Raw genomic sequence first — 14,966 nt, forward strand, 5'->3', positions numbered from 1 at the left:
CAGACCATAACGCCTGGTTGTCGGGCCATATGGCGGGCTACAGTCAGGTTGGTATCCCACCGCTGTCCAGGGCGTCTTCCGACAAGTCTTCTCTGGTCGTCGGGGACTCATCACTGGTGACAAATCTACTCAAGTCAATGGGGTTCCAGGCCAATAAGTCTCAGCTTGGCATCTACGTTTCCTACAAGATGTATCATCTTATAATTCTACATTTTTCGTTTCGGATATTTATTGCAAGGTATTGTATTATTTAATTGTTACTCTTGCCAGTAGGGTATTTCAAATATCGTAATGGAACAGTAATGGATCTCTTTCCCTATTTATGTGCAATAACTACGCTTATATAGGTTCATGTTCAGCTCCCAGTTCCTACAGCAGTCTTCGCTTCTCTGCAGATGTTCCTGCAAATCGCTACAACTACGATTGCAACAATCCTATAGACAATAGCATCATGTTTTAACAGCTTACATCTACATCTAAAAAATACTGCATAAGCCACTGTACAGTGCGTGGCGCAGGGTACATTACAATAGCGCTGTAGATTTTCTTCCCTATTCCATTCATGTACTGATGAAGAAAAAATGATTGTCTATATGCCTCTGTACGTATCCTAATCTCACTTACCTTCTTCTTATGATCACTACACCTGATATGTGGTGGTAGCGGCATAATGACCTCACGTTCTTCACTGAATACAGTTTCTCTAAAATTACCCAATTGTCTTCGATGAGGGTAGAGGCTGAAGGAATGAATTAAAACTTGTGCTAAGACCAAGATTTGAAGCAAGATCTCCTGCTTACTAACCTCTACATCACCACAGCACTGCAGCTGATAGAGCTGCACGAACTACCCTAGTCCAGTGCCCTACCTTAGCCCATTTTCCTCAGGGAAAATGGGCTGAAGTTATGGATTGAAATTTGTGTTAGACGGTGCATTGGAGAAGGTTAGTTCGGTAACAGGTATGGTAACCACAGTGTCACGGTAGTGTAGAGATTAGCACATCTGCCTAGTAAACAAGAGACGTGGATTCAAGTCCTGGAGTTGGCACAAATTTTAATTCATTACTTCAGCTCCTATCCTTATCAAAGATAAAACTGAGACTAACATGTCTCCATGGAAAATGTAATTCCATCACATCAATGGCTTACCGAATAGTGTTTCAGGAGAAATGCTTTGTCTTTTTTCCAAGGGCTCCCATTCAGATACCCCGAGTTTTTCGTTTACATTTTTCGAATGGTTTGTTCGAACCTGATAAAATCCAAGCAGCCTCATAGAGTCTCAGATATTATCTACTACCGTTTACCTCTTGTTGTTCTACAACACACAACATATCAACAGCTACTTCCCTCCCCACACTCATCCAAAGTATTTTCCCTATAAGTTGCGGCACTTTATCATGTTGAATCAGGCATTATTGATCTGGCTTATAGTTTAATTTCTTTGTCCTTCATGGCGGACGTCTATGGCGACAGTTTCCCTATCTGGGACAGCGTTCCCCTGAGTTCTACTGGGCATCACTGAAGGTCGATTCTAGTATTATGACTAAACAGAACATGCAACCCCAGGACTGTGCAGTACCCTTCGCTTACAAGGGACACAACTTGCACACTCTCCCGGAACCACTCTGCCCCAACCTGAAAACTCAATAATGCTGAACCTAGCGACTCGACATAACTGATCCCTACCACACGCAACGTATACCATGGATTGTTCATCTGCTTTTTACCCAAGAAGTCCAGACTCTCCACTGACACATGCAGCCCTGTGTCTAATAAAACGTATGATTCTTACCATATACAACGCATACTAAGTAACTCTCTGCATCTCCAGACGTTTTTGCAGCATTGAAATTCACTGGGAACGCCCACTGGCGGATTTTGAGTTCTCGTTGGTGTTTAACACTTAATTATTCTGCCTTCACCCAGTTCGTTTTACGTTCCTACAACCTTACTGCTGGTGCCCAAGCGCATAACATTTCCTAAGTTGTATGTGACCACGCTGCCTCTGGATGTGCCTTGAACGTTCACATATCGAGCACCTTACATCGATAGAAGGGACACATCTTTTACCCCATACTCCTCTTACTAAACCTATCTCGTCTAGCTCTATAGCTATGTTGATGGCAGCAGCCAGGGCCTTCAGGTTTTCCTGCCCATACCTCCTTGACATTTCAGCTGGGAGCTCCCTTATAAATGCATCTACTGCACTATGTCCCAACTCCTGGAGAATACGTTTGTTTGTATCATCATTGCCTGTCAACTCTTACTTATTTGTATTAATTTTCCTTGTTCTGTTGACAAAACTTTCTACTCAATCTTTCTGCCTCTGCGAAATAATCCTGAGCTATTCTGCTTCTTATAGTGCTGTACAAGAGCCTCCTTTAGTTGCCGTAATGTAAATGCGTTTCTTAACCTCTCGTGATACCTATGAATGTGATCTGCTATCAGATATCTGTAATCACACATGTGTATTATGACAAGCAACGTGTGTGTGTGTGTGTGTGTGTGTGTGTATTTATACACCTCATCTTAGGAAGGAAATTTAATGGCGTGTATTTAGTAAAGTAATAACCTTGGTTTCTTTTAATGTAAGCTGCCATTCCCACGCGAAAATTAATTTACACCCAGGCAGCTCTGTAGAATAACCGAAGTATACAAACAAGGCATTGTCATCCAACTGTTAATGTTGGAAATTACGCTGTCTTGGGATATCGCTATAATGTCTGGATTACATTCATATAGGTTTTAAAAGAAATAAGACACGTTTTTCAACAAAACAATACAGATAATTTATATGTGGAAATGACACTGCTTACTTCTGTACAAAGGTCAAATAAATTTTTTGTTCGCGATCAGAAATCAGTAATCACACCTCGGTATTACTGTAGAACAAGCAACCTGGGAGGAATAGCCATCACAATAGAATAAGAGATATCTGAGGTGGCTCAGAAAGGTTTAGGTGCTTAGCACAGCTTCGTACATTCTTTTTTCCGGCGGGCTGTCTGAGAGTGGAATGGCTGAGAAATAGTCTGCAAATCCCATGCCAAGCACACAGATGTGAACTGCACAATAGTCTGCTGCAACTGTTTTGCTGTGACATAGCCATGTGTGAAATAAATTGTAACAATTTAGTTTACTTATCTGTGACTGGCACCACATCACAAGTCCAGCCAGCCACTGACAGTATCTCGAAACTGGCCAGATGCATGCACATTATTATTGCAGCATGAGAGGTGCATAAAAGCGTTCTGACTTACAGAATGAACACAGCAGTATTCAGTATTAACAGCACTGTGTGGTACAAAGATCAAACGAAGCTTATCGGAGAGTGCTGTGTGACGTAGTTATACCAGTAATTCCAGTATGTGAACAATGTGTATTTTTTACCTCTACAGAACAATTAAGTTACAATAGTAGTGCCACATGTGTTCTCTGTACTCGAAATCCTACTTAGTGTGAAACATAATACATTTAGTTTTTAATTTTGGCTGCAGGTCTGAACTTTATCATTCATGATTAGATCTCTCTAAGCGTACTTCTGTCTTACAATAAGCAAAACGCATGTGTTTTGTGCACATATCATTACTCTGCATGCCAAAACACCTACTTATGGAGGAAACTTCAATGTATGACCACTTCTGATTGCTTTTTACAGTAAATACAGATAGCTCGCATTCCCCTGTTGAATCCAAATTTTTTCCATATACTGTGTTCAAAGTAATTTGTAGGCCTTGGCACACATTTGCAATGGCCTGATCTTTTTCCAGTAGCAGTTTATACTTTTACATCGTGGCAGTTTTTTTCGGTATACACTTCAGTTCTCGCTTTTTGACTTCATCTCCATTTCCAGCTTCTTTTTTGTGCGTACTGTACTTAAAGGAGTAATTTCTTCAGCAGAGAATAGTTTGAGTCTGTTAGACACATTGGTTCTTTGTGTTAAGACCTGTGGAATAACATTATTTATGAGAACCAATCTTAATTCAGCATATCTGTATTTGATAGTATTGTGGAGAATTATGTCCGGGATTGCGAAGAATATGTTTCCCCAGCTTCAGTATAACACTTCTGTTTCTTATTAGATCATCTTTCTTGGAGACTGTATTACAAATATCCATGTGGTTTACAACTAAATAATTAATACAGTAGGCAGACAGAACATAATGTACACTCCTGGAAATTGAAATAAGAACACCGTGAATTCATTGTCCCAGGAAGGGGAAACATTATTGACACATTCCTGGGGTCAGATACATCACATGATCACACTGACAGAACCACAGGCACATAGACACAGGCAACAGAGCATGCACAATGTCGGCACTAGTACAGTGTAGCTCCACCTTTCGCAGCAATGCAGGCTGCTATTCTCCCATGGAGACGATCGTAGAGATGCTGGATGTAGTCCTGTGGAACGGCTTGCCATGCCATTTCCACCTGGCGCCTCAGTTGGACCAGCGTTCGTGCCGGACGTGCAGACCGCGTGAGACGACGCTTCATCCAGTCCCAAACATGCTCAATGGGGGACAGATCCGGAGATCTTGCTGGCCAGGGTAGTTGACTTACACCTTCTAGAGCACGTTGGGTGGCACGGGATACATGCGGACGTGCATTGTCCTGTTGGAACAGCAAGTTCCCTTGCCGGTCTAGGAATGGTAGAACGATGGGTTCGATGACGGTTTGGATGTACCGTGCACTATTCAGTGTCCCCTCGACGATCACCAGTGGTGTACGGCCAGTGTAGGAGATCGCTCCCCACACCATGATGCCGGGTGTTGGCCCTGTGTGCCTCGGTCGTATGCAGTCCTGATTGTGGCGCTCACCTGCACGGTGCCAAACACGCATACGACCATCATTGGCACCAAGGCAGAAGCGACTCTCATCGCTGAAGACGACACGTCTCCATTCGTCCCTCCATTCACGCCTGTCGCGACACCACTGGAGGCGGGCTGCACGATGTTGGGGCGTGAGCGGAAGACGGCCTAACGGTGTGCGGGACCGTAGCCCAGCTTCATGGAGACGGTTGCGAATGGTCCTCGCCGATACCCCAGGAGCAACAGTGTCCCTAATTTGCTGGGAAGTGGCGGTGCGGTCCCCTACGGCACTGCGTAGGATCCTACGGTCTTGGCGTGCATCCGTGCGTCGCTGCGGTCCGGTCCCAGGTCGACGGGCACGTGCACCTTCCGCCGACCACTGGCGACAACATCGATGTACTGTGGAGACCTCACGCCCCACGTGTTGAGCAATTCGGCGGTACGTCCACCCGGCCTCCCGCATGCCCACTATACGCCCTCGCTCAAAGTCCGTCAACTGCACATACGGTTCACGTCCACGCTGTCGCGGCATGCTACCAGTGTTAAAGACTGCGATGGAGCTCCGTATGCCACGGCAAACTGGCTGACACTGACGGCGGCGGTGCACAAATGCTGCGCAGCTAGCGCCATTCGACGGCCAACACCGCGGTTCCTGGTGTGTCCGCTGTGCCGTGCGTGTGATCATTGCTTGTACAGCCCTCTCGCAGTGTCCGGAGCAAGTATGGTGGGTCTGACACACCGGTGTCAATGTGTTCTTTTTTCCATTTCCAGGAGTGTATAATATTTTCTTATTCTTGATTGTCCAAAAGTTTTAATTGTACACCAGTCAACTTTCGTGTGTTCTTATTCCCCCAGTAGATACGTTGCAGAACAATGTTAGATACAAGACAGCAGCTGTGTTGTGAGCTATCTGATAGTTTACACCACAAAGAGGTGAATGGCACAGAGTACTGTGGAGCATGTTGGAGGTACTGGTTGTTGACATTTAAACGATTTAGGCAGACTTCCACAAGGTCAAGCACACCATCCACTCCACAGTTACAAATCGTAGCTTCCAGTCTGGCAATACTATGTTCTTTAACCAAAGAAGGTGAAAAAGTTTCTCATAGAAGCAAATCAGGGAACTTTATAAAATCCGTAAGAAGGTTGTCAGTAACTTTGTGTTCTTGTTGGCTTGTAATTTGACATTTACATTTGTTTCACATCTTCATTCAAAAATTGGACTCATTTATGTTAAGCGGTCTTATCGTTGCTTTCAGTAACATTACTGTTTCCTTGGTAGTCTTCATCTTGCACACAGAAGTCGTGGTTTGATTTCAGGTAGTCACACATCACTGTTTGGTTAAAAAGTCTTGGGTTATATCCATGTCCGTAAGTTAATAGTCGCTTAAACAAAGCTGTTGCAGTAGTCCAGGTAGCTGGTCCATTAGAACATCAATTTTAACGTCTCCTAATTCCATTTTGTGTGGTATAGCCACAGGGTTTTTATATTTACTCGAAATGGTTTCCTGTACTTCCTTGCCATTTTTTTTTCAGTATGCGTCTTGCTGCCGTATTATAATTCCCGGGTAGGGGAAATGGCAGTCTTTGCTCCATAAAAGTACACATGTGGTGTTGGTTCCCTCTTATATCTAGTACTTATATTAAAGTCCCAGAGCTTCTGTTACAGATTCCGATTATGCCCTCTATATATTACTTTTTGTAAGTGTATTTATAAATAAATGTAATACTATTAAAGTGGGAACTGTAAAGGATTGTGACATACTAAGGTAGGCAACAACCTGTATAACTGTTATCTTGCGGAGTGATTGTATGATAATGTAAACAAATATTTTTCCACAGTGTACATACCGCTGCAGCCTCGAGTCATTATGAGCTTATCGGAGTGTACAGGTTGCCTGTGGCATGCTATTCCCACACTGGAAAGCACATATTATCAGATGAGGCCGCACGGTTAGAGGCGTCATGTCACGGACTGCACGGATCCTCCCAGCGAAGGTTCAGTTCCTCCCTCGGGCATTTGTGTGTGTTGTTCTTAGCATGAGTTAGTTTAATTAGTGTGTAAGTCTAGGGACCGATGACCTCAACAGTTTGGTCCCATAGAAATTCACACACATTTGAACATATTTTCAGACGAAACATAACTGTTTAATACAATTCCAAATCTCTTAAGAACAATACTCTTCAGGGAATAAAATTATGTTTATAACTTTGTGGAGACTGTCGACAGTGGCAAATGCTGGTACTGTGCAGACCAGAGTCTGATACTTCGAAGGTTTGACATTAAAACCATGGTCTTTAATGTTGCTCAGTTTTTCGAAGAAAGTGTTACGATCATGGCGTAATCGTAGACGTCATCTTAAATGTTGAACTGTCTATGTTTTACGTGTCTCGATATAGAATGTTGCTGTGCAGTATATCACTTTAACAAAGAAATAGCTACATCCTTTAGGCATATATACATAATTATACAGCATTTTTGCCAACTCTGGGCAGGGTTTGTGACGGCATATCTCTAATGCAAACAATGCAGAATATCTAAAATGTCTACTTATCTTCCATGTTAATTGCGTCCAAAGTATCACGTAAACTAATCAGTATTGCTATTTGTCGTGTGGTACCTCGTTTTATTGCTGGAATACTTAGATGATGTAACAAATCTACTAAAAACTCTCTATACAATACACCTGCCACCAGTTACCAGGACCAGTCAGGGACTTTAATTTTGTTTTTCACTTCTTGCATTCTTAAGCAAATTTAATTAAGAGTAGAAGTTTATAAACAGAATTTTTAGCATATCCTCTAATGTAGCAAACACCCCTGAACCCATAATTTTCGGCAAGTCACCAACGTGTGATCACTCTACACTAGTATTTACAGTACCTGTAGATGTTATGTATTCTCCATTTGTATCCAGGTTTATTCTACACACTGTGTTTGAAGTTATCTGCAAACCTTGTTTCATCATTGGCAATGATCTGTTGTTTTTCGACAAGCAGTTTATAAATTTCCCTCGTGGTAGCTGTTTTCGCCAAATCCCCAGTTCTCGGTTTTTGACCTTGATCTTTTCCATTTACAGTTTTTCACATTAACTGTATATTAAAAGAGTAACCCTTTAATAGAGATCAGCTTATTTCTAATATTCATTGCCTCTTTTCCTTAAGACTCGTAGAATAACAGTATTTGTGGGAACAGTAACAATTCATGGTACTTTTTTTGTAAGACTTATGGAAAAACAACATGCAAACATCCAGTCTACCAAATGTTCGTACAATATGACCATCCTTTTTTTTTTTTTTAAAGCAGATGCAAATAGGATTGGAGGTTTGTAGATAAATCTTTCTTACATCCCATAATCCATCATTGTTCCGCAAGTTCACTGACTCGTGACCAATTTCCTTGTGTGTTTGCAGTACATGCAGTACATCCTGTATCACCCTTTCGTATTGAGATTTTTCCATATTAGGTTTGTAAATGTATGTGCAATAATTAATAAAGATTTTTGTACTAGAATATCTGTATTCTTATTCCTTACCCTTCCAGGTGTGGTTTGGTTTCCTTAGCATCCAACAGTGATTCGGATTCCCCCACCCAGCTGCAGTATCTACAAAGAGTTTGCAGGAATATTTACTCTTCTTCTTCCAAATGTCTACCCAGAAAAAACTTGTGGCGATACAATGTTAGCTGTCAAAGCCGCTATTTATATTAAGTAAAATACATGGATTAATGTGTTACTGTGTTAGTTAGCACATCATTGTGCTGACTTCATCTATCATCAATACAGTTGTGTCCTCAATAATTCTATAGCACTTAACAGAGGTAACACACATTTTTCACTTTCTCTTGTGTTGATAACGCAGAATACTGATCAACTGCGTCTATCAAAGTTTCTTGTACACTCAAGATCCATGATGTAAATAACAGATGAAAAAAATTCTAGGGCCATTTGACATCAGTTTGCTTTCTTACGTTTCTGTCTACCTCCAAGTGATTTTCATTACAGTGATAAATACTTCTTCATGTCCAGACTGTACCCAGACTTTTTTACTTGTTTTACAGAGTGTCATAGTAATTCCCAATTTTCTCGCGCAGAGACCCATATTTTTAAAACTTTTTCGTGTTAAAAGTCGTTATACGCACACCATAAGTCAAAACTGGTAATAATTCCTTCTTAGACACATCATAAGTTTTTAATTTTTTTCTGTTTATTGGCTTTTATAGCCCTACACATACAGCCGCATACATACTTAATTCTTACAATTTCTTAGCATGCTTTTAACTAGCTTATGTAAGTGGGATGCAACAGTTTTGCTTAAGCGCATGGAGAGATATAACTGGTTAGAACGAAGGTTCATACTTTGAAAGCTCTGTTTAGTTTACCAAATCACAGTCCAGACAGTTTTTACCTTTCTGTTTATTTTTTCTTTGACCATCCAGTCCCCATTTAGGGGGACCCTTCAGTTGTCAGCCCTAAGGTGCAAGTCTAGGAGGTCGCAGCCAACCTTGTCACTGAACTTTCGAAGTCTTCGGTTCAAAACTTCCAATCGACTCAGAATCAAGGAGTCACTATCAGGTCTTGGGACAATACTGAAAGTTGTGAACTTCGTTAAAATGCAGTAAACAAAGCTGATCTTCTCTGCCAGCTGTTGGAATGATCCAAACAAGACCACCGAGCCCAGACAGCAGGTACCTTCCGTTCCATTGTGCGCCAGAATCTCCCCCTAGATGCACTATATTCTCTCAATGGCTGCAGCTGCAGCCTCTGCAACACACTGAATGAAGCACCCAGGTGTACACATTAAGTGCACAAGGCGATCATTCCTATCCTTTGCTTCTCTAACGGGTATTATTATTTGCCGTACGTTCGAACTGCAACCGATTGGCAGACCTTTACGGTTATGGGCTTTCTTCCCCCGGCAAAGGGACACAGCAGACTTCTCAACAAGTGAAGCATTCGTAACTGGCTCAGTTTTAGTTTCAGTGAAAGACCGCACCGCAAAAGTGTCGGTTAGGGGATGGGTGTAATATTCTGAGTCCTCGCTGGTCCTTTTCTATCCTCAATTGGACCCACACACCTATAAGGCTGTAACTGGCTCGCCACTCACAGCCAAGCTGTCTAGTGGTGATATATCCTGTTCTTCCTGGAAAGGAGACGACATAGAAGAGAGCAGATAGTTCTTCAGATGTGCTTCGTATCCATGGTACGTGTCTCTTGATAGACTTTCCAGCACACCCGTTCACAGAAGTATCATGTCACTTTACAGCAGTCAGGGCTATTTCTAGCTGTCTGTGAGCAGCAATAACTCATCTTGTGCCTGAACATAGCATTGCCAGTGTTTCTGCATTTTGTCTGGTAAATATTATTCACTACGTTAAACACGTACGTAGCTGTAAACTATACTACTTGATTATGTTTTAATTTCTGTATCTATTACTACTACGCAACAAGGTTAGCAAGTTCCGCTTAAAAACTGAAGCTGAAACAAATTTTACAGATCCCATGGAACTACTTGGAACTCTGAATCCCAGACTTTCGTTTTGTCGACGCTATACTCATTAGGTAACTAGAATACAGCGGACATTTACAACTAATGCAGATAATATACGCTGAGGTGACAAAGGTAAGGGGATAGAGATATGCACATATACAAATGGCGGTACTATCGTGTACACAAGGTATAAAAGGGCTGTGCATTGGCGGAGCTGTCTTTCGTACTCAGGTGATTGGTGTGAAAAGCTTTCCGACGTGATTGTGGCCGCGTGACGGGAATTAACGGACTTGGAATGCGGAATGGTAACTCAAGCTAGACGCATGAGACATTCCATTTCGGAAATCATTAGGGAATTCAATATTTGAAAATCCACAGTATCAGGAGTGTGCCGAGAATACAAAATTTCAGACACTACTTCTCACCACGTACAACGCAGTGGCCGACGGCCTTCACATAACGGCTGAAGGCAGTGGCGTTTGCTTGGAGTAGTCAGTGCTAAAGGATAAGCAACATCGTGGAATAACCGCAGAAATCAGTATGGGATGTACAACGAACGTATCCGTTAGAACAGTGCGGCGAAATTTGGTATTACTGGGCTACGGCAGCAGACGACCGACGAGAGTGCCTTTGCTAACACCACGACATCGTCACAGCGCCTCTACTGGGCTCGTGACCATATCGGTTGGACCCCAGACGATTGGAAAAACATGGTCTGGTCAGATGAGTCGAAAACGGGACTTGGTTGGTAAGAGTTGATGGTAAGGTTCGAGTGTGGATCAGACCCCACGAAGCCATGTTCCCAGGTATCAACGGGGCGCTGTACGAGATGATGGTGGCTCCATAACGATGTGGGCTGTGTGCATGTGGAATGGACTCTGTTCACTGGTCCACCTGAACCGTTCATTGACTGTAAATGGGTATTTCGGCTACTTGGAGACCATCAGCAGCCATTCATGGTCTTCATGTTCCCAAACAACGATGCGCCATGCCACTGGGCCACAATTGTTTGCGGTTTGTTTGAAAAACATTCTGGACAATTCGAGCGACTGAACTGGCCACCCAAATCGGCCGACATGAATTCTATCTACCATTTATGGTACATAATCGAGAGGCCAGTTCGTGCACAAAATCCTGCACCCACAACACTTTTGCAGTTATGGACGGCTATAGTAGTAGCATGGCACAATATTTCCGCATTGGACTTCTAATGACTTGTTGAGTCCATGCCAGGTCGAGTTGCTGTACTGCGTCTGGAAAAAGAAGGTTTGGGACGGTACTGGGAATCATCCCATGATTTTTGTCAAAAAGTGTCTTGATCCCCTTCATAGTTTGTAAGCAGTTCTCATCCTCAGCAGCAGTCATAGACGTCGTACAGAGAACTATCAAAAGTTTTAATTTTTCGAAAATCATTGTTTCCAGGTGAATGATTCGGTACTGTTGACAGCTGTAGAGTACTCCTTCTTCAGTATTTTAACGTTTCTTTTTTAAAAATGGGTACATTCTATTGTCTGTGCGATCTATCAGACAGGGTCTTCTTTCGTAATTCGCAAAGTTTTAGGCGTGAACAACGGGTATTGTAGAGTCAGGACCGTGCCACTGTCATGGCGAGATAGGGTCCTGCCAAGGGCACAGGCACAGAGGGAGCGCAAAATCTGACCATTTAAAAAGTGCAGTTTAAAAATTAACTGAGATAAGTACGTGAGTTCTCCTACCCCTTGTATTCTACGTGAAGAGCCCTTTCCCTCGGACGACGTCTGTAGACGCATGTTTTTTTTTCCACAGTGTCATTTCTACGTCATTTCGTCCTAGCAGCATTATGAAGAAACGACTGGTGATCAGCAGATATCTAACGTAACATGGTTTATGTGGCAATAGTCCGCTTGGTTCACTCACCTGTCACAAAAGTCGCTCATGTTCAACAATGCAGCTGTTGCTGCAACTTCGCCACCGTATTGTTGGATCTCAGACGCTGGCGAGCTGATGTTAAAGAAAATATGCTACTTGGCTGGAGGTACCCGATTTTTGCTGATTGAGACTGGAGCGAGACTGTTTGGGTTAGTGTTTTGAATAAGGTAATGGCTACTTTCAAGGTCTAGGTGAAAGTACGGATAAACATTTTTGAAATGAATTCCTGTTTACATATTTTGAAGGTATTTCAAAGTATTGGTTAAGAAATTCTGATCCAAACGCTGAAATAGCTTTGTCAGGGACTGCAATAAGTTGGATGAAAGCAGACTGTTAGCTTTAACATTTTGTTGTAGGATACCGTAATGTTTAAATGAGGGTTGATCTGTCGTATTAAAATTGACCGAACCCTCAATCACTACACTGTGGGTTCCTGAAGATAACACTTCCCACCAAAAATATGTGCCAGGATCACCAAACACGATGGATTTCAGTCAGTAATATCCGCGCTCAGTTTCCTTAGCACAGCTTGAGACAACTTGCTTATCTCTAGTTTCGTAAAGGTGTATGCGGTAAACAGTACATAGCAGAGTGGCAAATGGGAAATAATTTAGCACTATTAAAAATGAAATTACGGAATCTGAGTAGCCACCGGGTTTTTACTTATATTTATAGAACTAAAAAACAAGAAAAGACCCTGATAACCAGTCTACCATCAATGCTCAAGGCAGAGCTTCCGGATACTAGTCATTTCTAGAGCACGACAAAGGTCACAACAAAATTCTACACACAAGATCACACATAAATATGCTCAGAGGCGACTTGTAACAATTCGATTAGTTTTTACTTGAAATCGCACTCGACACATTAAAATACGTGCTGCCTACCCAGTAATGGATCATAGACTCGTAGTGAGATATCTTAACAGTCTGTCGCCTGCCTGCTCAGGGCGCGCATGTGATTGGTCCACTTTTTCATCAATGATAATCAACTTTAACTGAAATTTATATTTCGTTTTTACACGTGGATAGAAAGCCATAAAAACTGTTATTTAACAAGCTGTCAGTGCAAGTAACGTCAGAAGCACGATTTGAGATGTATATTAATATTTAAACAGTAACTATAAATGATGGAAGTCATTCTCCTTCATGCCAAGCCTCGCGGGTGATTCCGTTCTCTAATGGTTCTAGCACGATACTGCCCATACCCATCCCACCGTTTTCACCCTCTGACGTTCTGTGTCACGTGACGTGTTGTGACACGTACACTTCTCGTTACCTTAAAGCGACCTTGACTCTTCCTATACTGAATTTAAAACGAAACAATCAAAATGTGACGAACTGTGGTCTGAGATGTGGCATTAATGCTACATATCATCCAATAAAAATGTTTTTTAAAGTTTTCTGACTTTGTAAAGAAAACAGGAAAAAAAGAAAACAGTCAAGCTCCAACCTTGCTAAGGCCTTATCTACCGTGTTACATGATATTTCCTACTACTTTGCTTTCAATATTTCTTTAAAACTAATAATATGAATAATCTGGCTCTCATAAGACAATGTTTCAATTTATTAATAATTCTTTTTGCTCTTTCTTATCTTTGAATACATCTAAATAATAAATTTCTATTTCAACTCTCACGACACCTCCATATCACGTCCATTTATATATTTAGCGTGGCTACTTGCAGAGTCATGTGTTGCTTCGTTCAGGGGTTGTTGCCCTCTTCTCCCACAACCCTCGAAAATATTTATTCATGTAAGATACATTGAATGGTTCAAATGGCTCTGAGCACTATGGGACTCAACTGCTGAGGTCATTAGTCCCCTAGAACTTAGAACTAGTTAAACCTAACTAACCTAAGGACATCACAAACATCCATGCCCGAGGCAGGATTCGAACCTGCGACCGTAGCGGTCTTGCGGTTCCAGACTGCAGCGCCTTTAACCGCACGGCCACTTCGGCCGGCGATACATTAAATAATACAAACATTAGACACATCCGGGATCGCCGCGTGAGGTATCCGCTAGGTCTTTGGCGCCTTGCCACGGTTCGCGCGGTTCCCCCCATCGGAGGTTCGAGTCCTCCCTCGGGCATGAGTGTGTGCGTTCTCCTTAGCATAAGTTAGTTTAAGTTAGATTAAGCAGTGTGTAAGACTAGGGACCGATGACCTCAGTAGTTTGGTTCCATAGGAACTTACCACAAATTTCCAAATTCCCACATCCGGGATCACAATCATCCTGAAAGAAAGACAAAATTACGTTAATATAAATAACATAAATGCTTAATAATCACAACAAAATCCATTCTCCAGTCCAATAAACGTCTTGTTTTTTGTTAACATTATATAACGTCATACAACTAGTCGGATGCCACGCAGCGATGCGTCATCAGCATTCTGCTCCGTCAAGCGCAGTGACGACGTGCCGCAACGACTGGGGCCGGCAAATGGTCGCCCCACAAATCGTCAGCAATGTCTCCAGAACTGCTGCTATGCGCTCATCAGATTTTAACAGTCCATGCTCTTTGCACTCATTCTATGAAATCTCTTTCTAGCTTTAAACTTGTAGTACTTACATAATTCGTTTCACTAACGTGTCTTTTACCCTCTGAAATTCCTGTTTTCATTGTTCAGACCAAACCCATAGAGAGCATTTTTCTAGTTAATTGCAATAAGTCCTGTGCGATCATGGTCTGATTATTCGCAATTTTTTTTCTTGGGAAACACCTTAATTCGTTCTTCTTTTTTATCTAGGTTCCAG

This window comes from Schistocerca nitens, chromosome 3 (assembly GCF_023898315.1).
Source record: "Schistocerca nitens isolate TAMUIC-IGC-003100 chromosome 3, iqSchNite1.1, whole genome shotgun sequence".
Lineage (NCBI taxonomy): Eukaryota > Metazoa > Arthropoda > Insecta > Orthoptera > Acrididae > Schistocerca > Schistocerca nitens.